General features: G+C 35.4%; 1 pseudogene; it reads left to right on the top strand.

The window, feature by feature from the left end:
• Positions 1–431: 431 nt before the first annotated feature.
• LOC149538359 (uncharacterized) lies at positions 432–10,089 on the top strand (annotated as a pseudogene).
• The last annotated feature ends 1,460 nt before the right edge of the window (positions 10,090–11,549 follow it).

Raw genomic sequence — 11,549 nt, forward strand, 5'->3', positions numbered from 1 at the left:
GCCTTTAACAAGGTATCACTTCAGAAGGGTGAAAAAGAAGGTAGCATGTTACTAGTGGTTTTTCCAAATTGGATTTCCACGTAAATCTCTGTGTCATGTGTTGATTTCATGTGTTTTATTACTACATATTGGTTTATAGTAATCTACTAGGATAAAGGATATAGCTTGGATGAATGGCAGTGTGAATGGGCTCACTATATTTAGTGAAAAAGTTTGAATTGGACATATTGGACCTTGAATAACTAATTCACCACCCCTCTCAGTTATTCAAAAAGAATTCTAACATTTTCTAAAGACTAGACAAATTTTTAACAAATTTTACACCTTTTTCTAACTCATAAACATGTGGCTAACTACCACAAACAAATTCTAGAATTTTCTAAAAAAATTCTAGAGTTTTCTGGCTAAAATTTTCTAGAGTTTTTTGGAAAATGCTTGCAAGGTTGAGACACAATTATCAATACAAATGGAAATTTTGTGATAAATTCAACACCTTTAAGACTGTTGATCTCGCTAGTGACTCCATTTCTAGCAACTTGACTTCTACTACTTGCACCCCATCTAATTTCACTATCTTGACTCTCCATCACAATGCTTTCCTCAGCCCCTTCCCACTTGGCCTCTTATACTGCTATTATTTGTGCAAGCATGATTTATCACTTACAAGTTTGTTGGAATGTTTCCCTCTCATATCCCCCAATTGACTAAGTTGAGAGTCTTGAATTTAGCAAATAACACTTTCAATGACACCATTCCTATATCTTTCAAAATGTTGTCAAAGCTAGAAGCTCTCTTGTTGCATGAAAATTGTTTGAGGGGAATATTCCCTTCATTTGTTGGGAATTTGGAGTCCCTAAAAAAATTCACAGTTGAGAGTAATCCTCCAAAACCTGGCACCATACTGAGGGAGCTTGGCAAGTTAGAGAAGCTACAAGAGTTAGGGCTATAAAACTGCAACCTTGTAGGAAGAATTCCATGATTCTTGGGAAATTTAGTGTAGCTGAGGTTGTTGTAAATTTTGTAAAATAATCTCTTGTGTGGTATCCCAACATTCTTAGGAAATCTAGCATATTGGAGGAGTTGGATATCTCATTGAATCATCTCCAAGGTGAGATTCTAGGTAACATTGACCAACCAAGGAGCTTATCCAGTTTGAATTTTTGTGGCAACCAACTTAACGATACAATTCATCAAGCAATTACCAATCTCACAACTCTAAATCTTCTTGAACTGTGCTCAAATTGGCTTACCAAGATGATATCTAATCAGCTCGAAGAGCTATGTTACTTGAGTAACTTGATGCTCTACAAAAACAAGTTCAATGGTTGGTCACCTCAAAATTTGGGTACATACTCAAATCTAATTGTAGCTAATCTATTGAGAAGCAGACAGGAAGGCCCTCTACCAACAAATCTGTGCATGCGAGGAGTGTTTATGGATTTGAAATCACTTCAAAAAAATTCAACTATTCTCTACCTTCTACTTTTAAAGACTGTAAGTCTTTGCACTTTCTCTACATTGAAGAGAACTAGCTAAGTGGTGAGATTCTTTCAAGATTATAGGGTGTTGTTAATCTCCAGGGATTGTTCTTAAACAACAATAAGTTTTGAGGTAAGATTTCACCTGCAATAGGCCAAGCAAAGGAGTTGAGTTGATTGAAGATAAGAAACAATCTATTCAAGGGAAGAATTCCTATTCAAGTCAAACAATTGAAAAGTCTTATGGTATTTGAAGCTGGCAAAAATCACTTGTCAGGTCCCATTCCCCATAAACCTATGAGCTTGAATTTGGTAAATATTCTTATGCCTGACCATAACTTTTTTTTAGATGAGATTCCAAAGGAAATAATGTATATGAAGAATCTCAATGAACTCAATTTGGGTCACAATCGCCTTACTGGGGAAATCTCGGCATTGTTTCTGAGTGACATGACTAGTCTTGATTTGTCAAACAATTTTCTTTCTAGAGGGGTTCCTCCCAAATTGGGACTATCAAATATTTATGTTTTCAATGTTTCAAACAATCACTTGTCTAGACATATTCCTGGTGGCTTAGACAATCTAGCTTACAAGGACAACTCTGTGGGCAACCCAGGGCTATGTGGAGGTCAAAATTTGATACTTCCCTTGTTAGTTTTGGTAGCTTTGGATAGTTGTTTGTCCATATGTAGTTAATTAGCAAGTAATTGGTTTTCTAACTAAATGGTTTAGTATAAGGACAAATATTTTTTAATTAAATGACCACTTTTAGAAACAATTAGAAATTGACTTGGTTAAGGTTGTTAGGTTGTTTTAGTCTTGACCTTTAATTGAGAATCAATCTCAGCCATTGGTTTTCCAACAGGAGTAGTATAAAAGGGGGTCAGAGGGGGCATTTGGAGCATAAGAAGCTTTGAGAAGCTTGGAGAAGCTTGAACAAGAAAGTAGAAGCATTTGTAGTGTTAGCAAGAGAGTTTGCAGTGATAGAAAACTATCTTGCAATGTTAGCAAGAGCACAGTGATAGCGTAGGGGATAGCAGTGGAGGAATATCAGTATGAGAAATTAAGAGGTTGCCTAAGTTCTTCTAGTGAGAAGTAAGGAATTTTGTATCTCTTGATTTGCTGAAGTTAATATAATTTCCTCATCTATAGAACTGGTTTTCCTTTAAGGGTTTTTCCAAAGATGATTTGTCCAAAAAAAAAAATTATTCATTGTGTTGTGAATTTCTTTTTGTACTTTATAGGTGAAGTTACAATTGTGTTATTTTTCGATATTAGTTCAAAATTTATTTTTGGTAGTTTAATAATCTTTTAAGATAGGAGATTAATAATCAGTGATTGGAATAGGAATTTTCACATGGTATCAGAGCAATGTTGATGGTAGAAGAATTTTTTCCTAAGAAATAAATTAAGGGTTTATAAAACCTAGATTGATCTCTTTAGATTTATTATTGCTTTAATTCCTTAAGATGGCTTCAGTTGGTTTGAAAGATCAACATAGATTAGATGGTGCTTCCAATTTTGGTGTTTGGAAGGCCCAACTTTCTTTATTGTTGAGAGAGAATGGTATCAAAGATTATGCTACAACTAGTATAGTTGTACATATAGATGCTATACGACTTGCAACATATAAGAAGGATCATGCCAACACAATGAGGATAATCCTTGATGGTGTAAAGGATCATATTGTTCTACATATCTCAGACCTAGATACAACAAATAAGATGTGAGATGTCATTCTAAATTTGTACCAAAATGCTACCACCAATAGGAAGATAATTCTTAGAGACAAGTTGAAGAATACCCAGATTAACCAGGGAGAAGATGTCACAAGTTACCTCACCAGGCTTGGACTTGTCAAGGATGAGTTAGCAGTTGTTGGAGATAGCTCGATGATGATGTGCTAGTGAGAATAACCCTAAAAGGATTTACTAAACAATGGAGTGTTTTTATATAAGTTGTTAGTAGATGAGACATCTTACCGAGTTGGAATCAACTATGGACCAATTTCACTCAGGAGGATTTAGACTAAGTCTTGTCAATGGGGTCAACAAGAGTCAAAGAAGTGGGGTGGAATAAGAAAATGTTGCCCTAGCGAGGAAAGGGAAAACAAAGAAGGGGTCTAGCAAAGGATGGAATTCACAAAGTAAAAATAAAAAGGACCTTTCTAAGGTCAAGTGCTTTGGTTTTCATCAGTATGGTCACTATGTTAGTGATTTCCTAGAAAGGAAGAAAGCAAAGAAGCAGGTGAAAACTTCAATGAGTGCAAAAGAACTCTCCAATAGACTAGAAGATGAGTTTGCACTTATAGTTTGTATGGTGAGCTCAACCTCTTAGGCTATTTGGTATATATATAAAGAGGTATCATTTCATATGATAGGAGTTACAAAGTACTTCTCCAGTTATAAGAAGGAGAACACCAATATCCAGATTTCTATAGGAAACTTGTCCAAACTCAACTCAGTTGGGAAAGGGATTGTTCAATTTCAGAGGGAGAATGGAAAGATAATTCCACTTTGTGATGTGTTGTATGTGTCAGGCTTAGGTATGAATTTGGTTTATGTATCTATTCTTTACGATACATGGTACAATGTACTCTTTAGAGTGACACATGTATTGATTAGGCGCAAGGATTGGAAAGCACCCATAACTATTAGACTTAGGAGTGGTTGCCTTTATAGGTTGCAGTTTGATGCTCCTAAGGCACTCATGAGAAATTTTAATCCTAGAGATCTTGGAGAGCTATAGCATAGGAGGATGGGCCATATTCATCACGAAGAACTCAAATTGCTTCATGAGATAGTGATAGGTGTTCAAGAGGTGAGTATAGAGCATGATGATGTATGTAAGGGATGCATGTTGGGGAAGTCTGTGAAAGAATATTTTCCAAGGAGTAACACTAGAACCGAGGGTGTTCTTGATCTAGTACATTTAGATGTATGTGGACCAATCTTTAAAAAGTCTCTCAGACGATATGAGTACTATGTTACTTTTATCAATGATTTCTCTAGAAATACCTGGATATACTTCTTGAAGACCAAGGATGAGGTTTTCAGTCAATTCCAAGAGTTCAAGGCTCTTGTCGATAACTTGACAAGAAGAAAGATAAAATTTCTTCAATTAGACAATGGAGGTGAGTACAAAGGAAATAACTTCTAGGAGTTCTATATTAGGGAAGGAATCAAGACAGAGTGGACTCTTCCTTATAATCCACAACATAATGTTGTTGGGAGGACTTAGAATTGTTCTATATCGAAGGTGGCAAGAGATATGCTATATGACCAGAATATGGCTCGCTACTTATGGGTAGTGGGGTGTAGTACAATAGTCCACATTCAAAATAAGGTTCAACACAAGGTGTTGGGTAAAAGTACAAAGTTGTGTCACCTTTCAGGCTAACTTCTGAGAACGACTGAATTTGAGTATTTCTATCTAAATGTTACAAAAAAATTTAAACATATGATCTAAGATAAATTCATTATTGCTAAGTTATATATGGTCTTAAGATTGTGCAATTGAAAATGTCTATTAAATGTATATTTTATACTAGTTTGTATCTAATTACTAAAGAAATAAAATTATTTTATAAAAGTGGTATTCTAGTAGCTCATACTATTTTTTATGATTTTTTTAATAACATATGAACACCATTTTATAGACCTCAGAGTCAAGAATATTCTCATATATATTTTATAGTGTTTTAAAATTAGATATTGAATATTGCAATTAAAAAATTCTACAAGCACGAATTTTAACACTTGAAAAGATGTCAGATTTAAGAAAGAAAGAAATATTAAATCATATCAAAAAAATCTAAAAATTATATGACATTCTAGAGGAGAGAGTCCTCTTCTAGAATGTATATTTTTTCTCCTAGTTAGAATAGATTTCTTTTTACAAATGTGGTGGGAGATGAAAACTATCGATTTCAAGTGAGTCGAAATTTCAATCATTATAAAAGATAAAATATAGGTCTAAAGAATTTTTTTTATTTTTGACTATTGTGTGTGTGTGTGTGTGTGTGTGTGTGTGTGTGTGTGTGTGTGTGTGTGTGTGTGTGTGTGTGTGTGTGTGTGTGTGTTATCTATACCATAGTCTGAGATCAAAAAAATATATGTTTATTTCCATACATTTTTGTGGTGGAAACTAGACCCCTCATTTTTCAGAATTTTTTAGTAGCTACAAAATTATCTATAAAAAATAGGAAAATATATCTATTCTTATTCCAAATAATTGTTAAAAACTATAATTCTAAACTTCATCCATGACACATTTCATTACTTTACTTCATTTCCAATTCAAAATAATAACACCAATTTCATGTCATTAAAGTTGAACAATTATACTTTTGTTAGCTTTTTCTTTTACAAAAGGGTGACACGGGTTTGTGCTTTTACCCTACTAGGGAAGATGAGAGCAGAGGAAGTTTTTATAGGAAAGAAGTCAAATGTTGGTCACTTCAAAATATTTGGCAGTTTAGCACATTGTCATATTCTAGGAAATACATGTACCAAGTTAGACCAAACTACAGAGATGGGGTACTTTTTTGGGTACATTGAAACCTCAAAGGCATATATGATTTTTATCCTCAAGACCAAAAGACTTATTGTCAGACATTATGTTAATTTCATGGAGGACAAGGCATTTAGAATAACTAGAGACTTGCTAGTAGATGATCAGAGTGAGCTGCCAACAGAAGCTCCAAGGCCTAGTCAAGGGCAACAAAGCACAAGTATAGTTACTAATACAAGTGTAAGCTTAGGTGGTGAAGATTTACAAAGCATGGAGTAACAGGTGCAATAGGAAATGCATCTAAAAGACATAAAGGTTGATATTTCATCCTCTACAATTGGCAGTAGGAACCATGGGGTTCAAGAGACACAAAGGGATACTTAGGAGTTTGTGGAAGCTCCTAGAAGGAGTACTAGAGAGTGGAGACAACCAACCAAGTTCAGTGACTATGTGGCATTAGTTAGTCAGTTCGTAAATAGTGAACCTTCCAGCTATTAGGAGGTTGTAGAGCATCAGGTATGGCAAGATGCTATAGTTGAGGAGTATAACTCAATTATGTAGAATAATATGTGGGAGATAGTGCCTGGACCAACAAATAGAGCATTAGTTGGATCACATAGGATCTATAAGAAAAAGTACAATGCAGATGATAGCATCAAAAAATACAAGGCAAGATTCTTGGCCAAGGGGTTCTCTCAGAATGAGGGAATAGACTATGAGGGGACATTTGCTCCAGTGGTCAGGAATAATTATATATGAGATGTGATCTCATGTGTAGCACAGATGAGATGGTAGATCAATCAAATGGATGTCAAGATAGAGTTTCTTAATGGTAAGTCAAAGGAGGAGGTATACATAGAGAAACCACAAGGTTTTGTAGCACACAGTAAGGAGACCCACGTGTGTAGATTGAAGAAATCCTAATACGAACTCAAGAAGACTCCCAGAGCATGGTATGTGCACATTGATACATACTTGTAGGAAATGTGTTGTGTGAAGAGTGAAGCAGATACTAACCTCTACTACTTGGTGGTTGGTGGTGAGGTTATCATTCTTGTTTTTTATGTGGATGACTTGTTTCTTACGAGTTCACTAAAGCTTGTAGAAGAGTACAAGAAGGACCTTGTAGAAGAGTTTGAGATGACGGATTTATGACTTATGCACTACTTTCTAGGCATAGAGGTGTGGCAGACAAATAGAGATCTATTTTCCTTCATCAAAGAAAATATTACATTGAAATCTTGAAGAGATTTAGGATGGAGGATTGCAAAGTCATGTCTACACCCATGATCACGAATTGGAAGAAGGTAGACACATTTAAGAAAAAGGATGTTGATCCCACTTTATATAGGCAGTTGATTGGTTCACTTATTTAATTGATCAACAACAAGCCAAATATTGCATTTGTAGTGAACTCACTTAGTCAATTCATGGTTGAACCAAATATAGTGTATTGGACAACGACCAAGCATGTGTTGTGTTACTTGCATGGTATAATTGAGTATGAGATCAGATATTTTCAAGGTGAAGGTATCAGGTTAATGGTCTATACTGATGCAGATTGGGCATGAAGTACAACGGATAATAGGAGCACTTTAGGGTGTTGTTTCAATTTGGGATGAGGAGTTGTATTTTGATTTAGTAGGAAGCAGAAGTTTGCGGCTCTAAATTAAGTAGAAGTAGAATACATAGCAACTAGCATGGTAACATGTGAAGCTATATAGATTCAAAAGTTGTTAGTAGCCTTGTTTGGTCAGAAGGTTGAGACTACTCTGATATACTGTGATAATTAGAGTTGCATCAAGTTGTCTAAGAATCTAGTATTTCATGATAGGTCTAAACATATAGACATTTGATATCGCTTCATTATGTACACTGGGGAGTTGTTTAGCTATAGTACATACCTACAAAAGAGTAGGTAGTAGACATTCTAACTAAGGCATTGGGGAAGACAAAATTCATCTTCTTTAGAGATAAGTTAGGTGTCATGTAGAACAACTTCCTCACTAAGAGGGAGTGTTAGTTTTTGCAACTTTGGACAGTTGTTCATCCATATGTAGTTAATTAGCAAAAAACTCAATGGGTTAGAATAGGGAAAAAATGTTTCTTAATTAAATGATCACTTTTAGAAACAACTAGAAACTAGAAACAATTAGTATAGGGACTTCGTTAGGGTATTAAGATATTTTAATCTCGACTGTTGATTGAGAATCAATCTCGACCATTGGTATTCCAATAGGAGTAGTATAAAAGGGGGTCAGGGGGGGCATTTGGAGCATAAAATTTTTTGAGAAGCTTCAACAAGCAAGTAGAAGCATTTGCAGTGTTAGCAAATGAGTTTTCAATCATAGAAAATTGTCTTACAGTGTTAGCAAGAGCGTAGTGATAGTATTGGGGATAGCAGTGAAGGAATATTAGTAGGAGAAATTAGGAGGTTGTTCGAGTTCTACCAGTGAAAGGCAAGGAATTTTGTATCTCTTGATTTGTTCAAGTTAATATAATTTTCTCATTTGTAGAACTGATTTTCCCTTAAGGGTATTTCGGGAGCTAGTGGCTACATAGCCATCTAGATTACCTTTATTGTAATTTGTATATTAAATAGAAAATAAAAAAGTTGTTTCAAATAATTTTTAAATTGTTAAAAAAGATTTATTCCCAGAATTTAATCGGCTGCACAGATGCTTCCTTTTTGGGAGACGATTTGTACAAAAATATTGTGTTTTTTGTGTTGTGAATTTCTTTTCATATTTTATAAGTGAAGTTGCAGTTCTGTTATTTTTCCATATTAGCTGGGAATTTATTTTTGGCAGTTTAATAATTGTTTAAGATAAGAAATTAATGATGAGTGACTGCAATAGGAATTTTCGCATTCTTTGTGTTCCTCTGATCAGCACAATCTCCCGCCTCGCAGTTTGGCTACTCTTCTATCGATCTGTTTAGTTGTAGTCCTCATTGCCTTGTGTTCCGTTTGTCTGTATCGTTCGTTGCATTACAAGAAGCCAAAAAGCACGCCATTGTGGAAAGTAACTCCATTCCACTCGAGATCACTGAACGAGCGATACATCTTGAATTTGAAAGAAGCGCTGGAAAAGTTTACAAGGTCCATCTGCAGAACCAAGAAGCAGTGGCCATTAAGAAGGTCTGTAACATCGGCAAATCGGTTGGAGGTTTGAAGAGAAAAAGTGACGAAAAGAAAAGTAAAATGGGGGAAGTGGAGGTGAATACCTTGGGGCACATCCGGCACAAGAACATCTTGAAGGTTCTCTGTTGCATTTCGAGTGAAGAAGCAGATTTCAAGCTGTTTGTATACATGCCGATTGGCAGCTTGTTCGACCGTTTGCACCGGCAACCGGCGGCAAGGCGCAGGACAAGGAAGGGCAGGATAACGGTGGATAAGATATCAAATTGCTTTTGGCGCAGCTCGGGGACTCAGTTATATGGATCAAGATTGTCGCCCTCCAATATTGCACAGTGATGTAAAATCGAGCAACATCTTGCTGGACGCGGATTTCAATGCCAAAATTGCAGATTTTCGCGTCTCGACAGTGCTTGACAGCTTGGGGAAAGTTCATTCGGTGTCTGGCTATGTGGGCTCGCACAGATATATAGCCCCAGGTACAAAACTCTCTCTTTGCACAAATCACCTCATAGTTTCTTCCCGCGTATGAAAATGTGATGTTTAGAATACGCGGAGAGGCTAAAAGTGAACGAGAAGAGCGATGTATATAGCTTCGGAGTGGTGTTATTAGAGCTAGTCACCGGTATGAAAGCTACGGGTGAGGCGGAATATTGAGAGGACAGAGGCATCGTTGATTGGGTCTGTAACACAATACGAATGGGCGGGGAGAAAACGGAAGTGCTGGATGAACGAGCAGTAGAAGATAATTATATAGAACAAATGTTACTAGTATTACATATGGGATTGGTTTGTTCCAACAGAGTGCCAAACTAGAGGGCTTCTATGAGAGAGGTGTTAGAGAGGTTAGAGGCATGCGGCGGCCACAGCCTCAAGGAGACAGTACTCGGACTGGAAAGAATATCAAGTAGCCACTCCGAGTCTGAGAACGAAATTGTTTTCTTTCCAGATCAACGGAGCTAGGAAATTCTTTTAGCTTTCCCCCGTCCCATTTATCCTGGTCTGTTTTGTTGTATGAATAACAACGTAGCCTCGCAACGTACGAAAATGACTTCCTCGCCTACTTTCCTATTCTCTAGACAGTCAACTGAATGTCTTCTAAAAGTCTGCGAGACTCTCATTCCTTGTACTCAATTTTCTTTCAGTATTATCTATCGATAATCAATTAATTTTTTTAATAAAGTTAAAAATAAATTAATATATATTTCCAAAATCGTCATGCCTCTTAGTTTTCACAAAGTTTTCCACATTTCAATACTTTGGCTTAGTACTTATGTTTTGACTTTGAGTTAATATGTTTTTGTCGTATGATGATAGACTGTTAGTCAAAAATTGTAAGATGACTTATGGTGAAATTATTTTGTCCTAGACTTATTGATTGATGATTTGATGCTCGTTATCTTACATATTAGACTAATGACACATATCTTATGTTTAACACTTATTACTAATGATGACCACGTTTGTACAAAGTCCTAATGATTGTGACGTGATTTATTAAGCATGGGAACTGCTTATATGAACATATTATGATGATGATTCATGCATGTTTAATAATTATTAAGATGCACATATGATGAATTTTTTTTCTTATGGATTATGACATTTCTTAGATATTAACTAATTGCCATGTTGTCTGGTGTTTGAGTTCTGTTGGGGAGAACATGAAAGTGTAGTTGGGATAGAGGAGGCTAGTTCCTCTGTAGGCTAGTCCCTTCATCAGATTGATCATTATTTATAGATTGTGTGTCATACCTTAATCTTTAATTCACTATGTGGGTGATGTTAACTAAAGTTGATTGGAAAAATTATTCTGTCGTATCAAGTAACATACTAAAAGAAAGTTTACTAACCAAAAGTCAATGTACATAGGAAGTGCATATATTATCCATTGAATATGTGAATAAAAGAATGAATAACAATTAGTAATGTAAGATTTATTTAATTTGATATTAATAAGAAAATAGTAAAATGTAGTAAAAAGGAGAAGATATGTTTTACCAGAACCATAAACACTTAGGATGAGGGAGAGTGAATAATAAATATATGTAACCACTTCTAAAATGGGGGACACTTATCCAAAAAAATTCGTAAAATAATATAAAGTAGAGGAACTAATGATTCTAAATGGGTGGGAAAGCAAGAAGACGGAAAAGGTTGTTATGAACTATACTATTTGAAGGATCTGAAAATCTACAATCTACAACCTATCATAAATCAGATTTCCCCCTCCTAACTTACACTATTGGTCATGTATCCTTATTGTTGTAGAATTAGAAATTGAGAAATAGTTGTGTGTTTAAGATGAAACATGGTATGCTTGATACTAAAGTTTATGGAATACATATACATGTGTGTTTAAGATGAAAATTGGTATGCTTGATACTAAAGTTTATGGAATACATATACTTGTAGAATCCAAA

Source organism: Cupressus sempervirens, chromosome 9, assembly GCF_028749045.1.
Source record: "Cupressus sempervirens isolate cs-2001-9-10 chromosome 9, ASM2874904v1, whole genome shotgun sequence".
In the NCBI taxonomy this organism is placed as follows: Eukaryota; Viridiplantae; Streptophyta; class Pinopsida; order Cupressales; family Cupressaceae; genus Cupressus; species Cupressus sempervirens.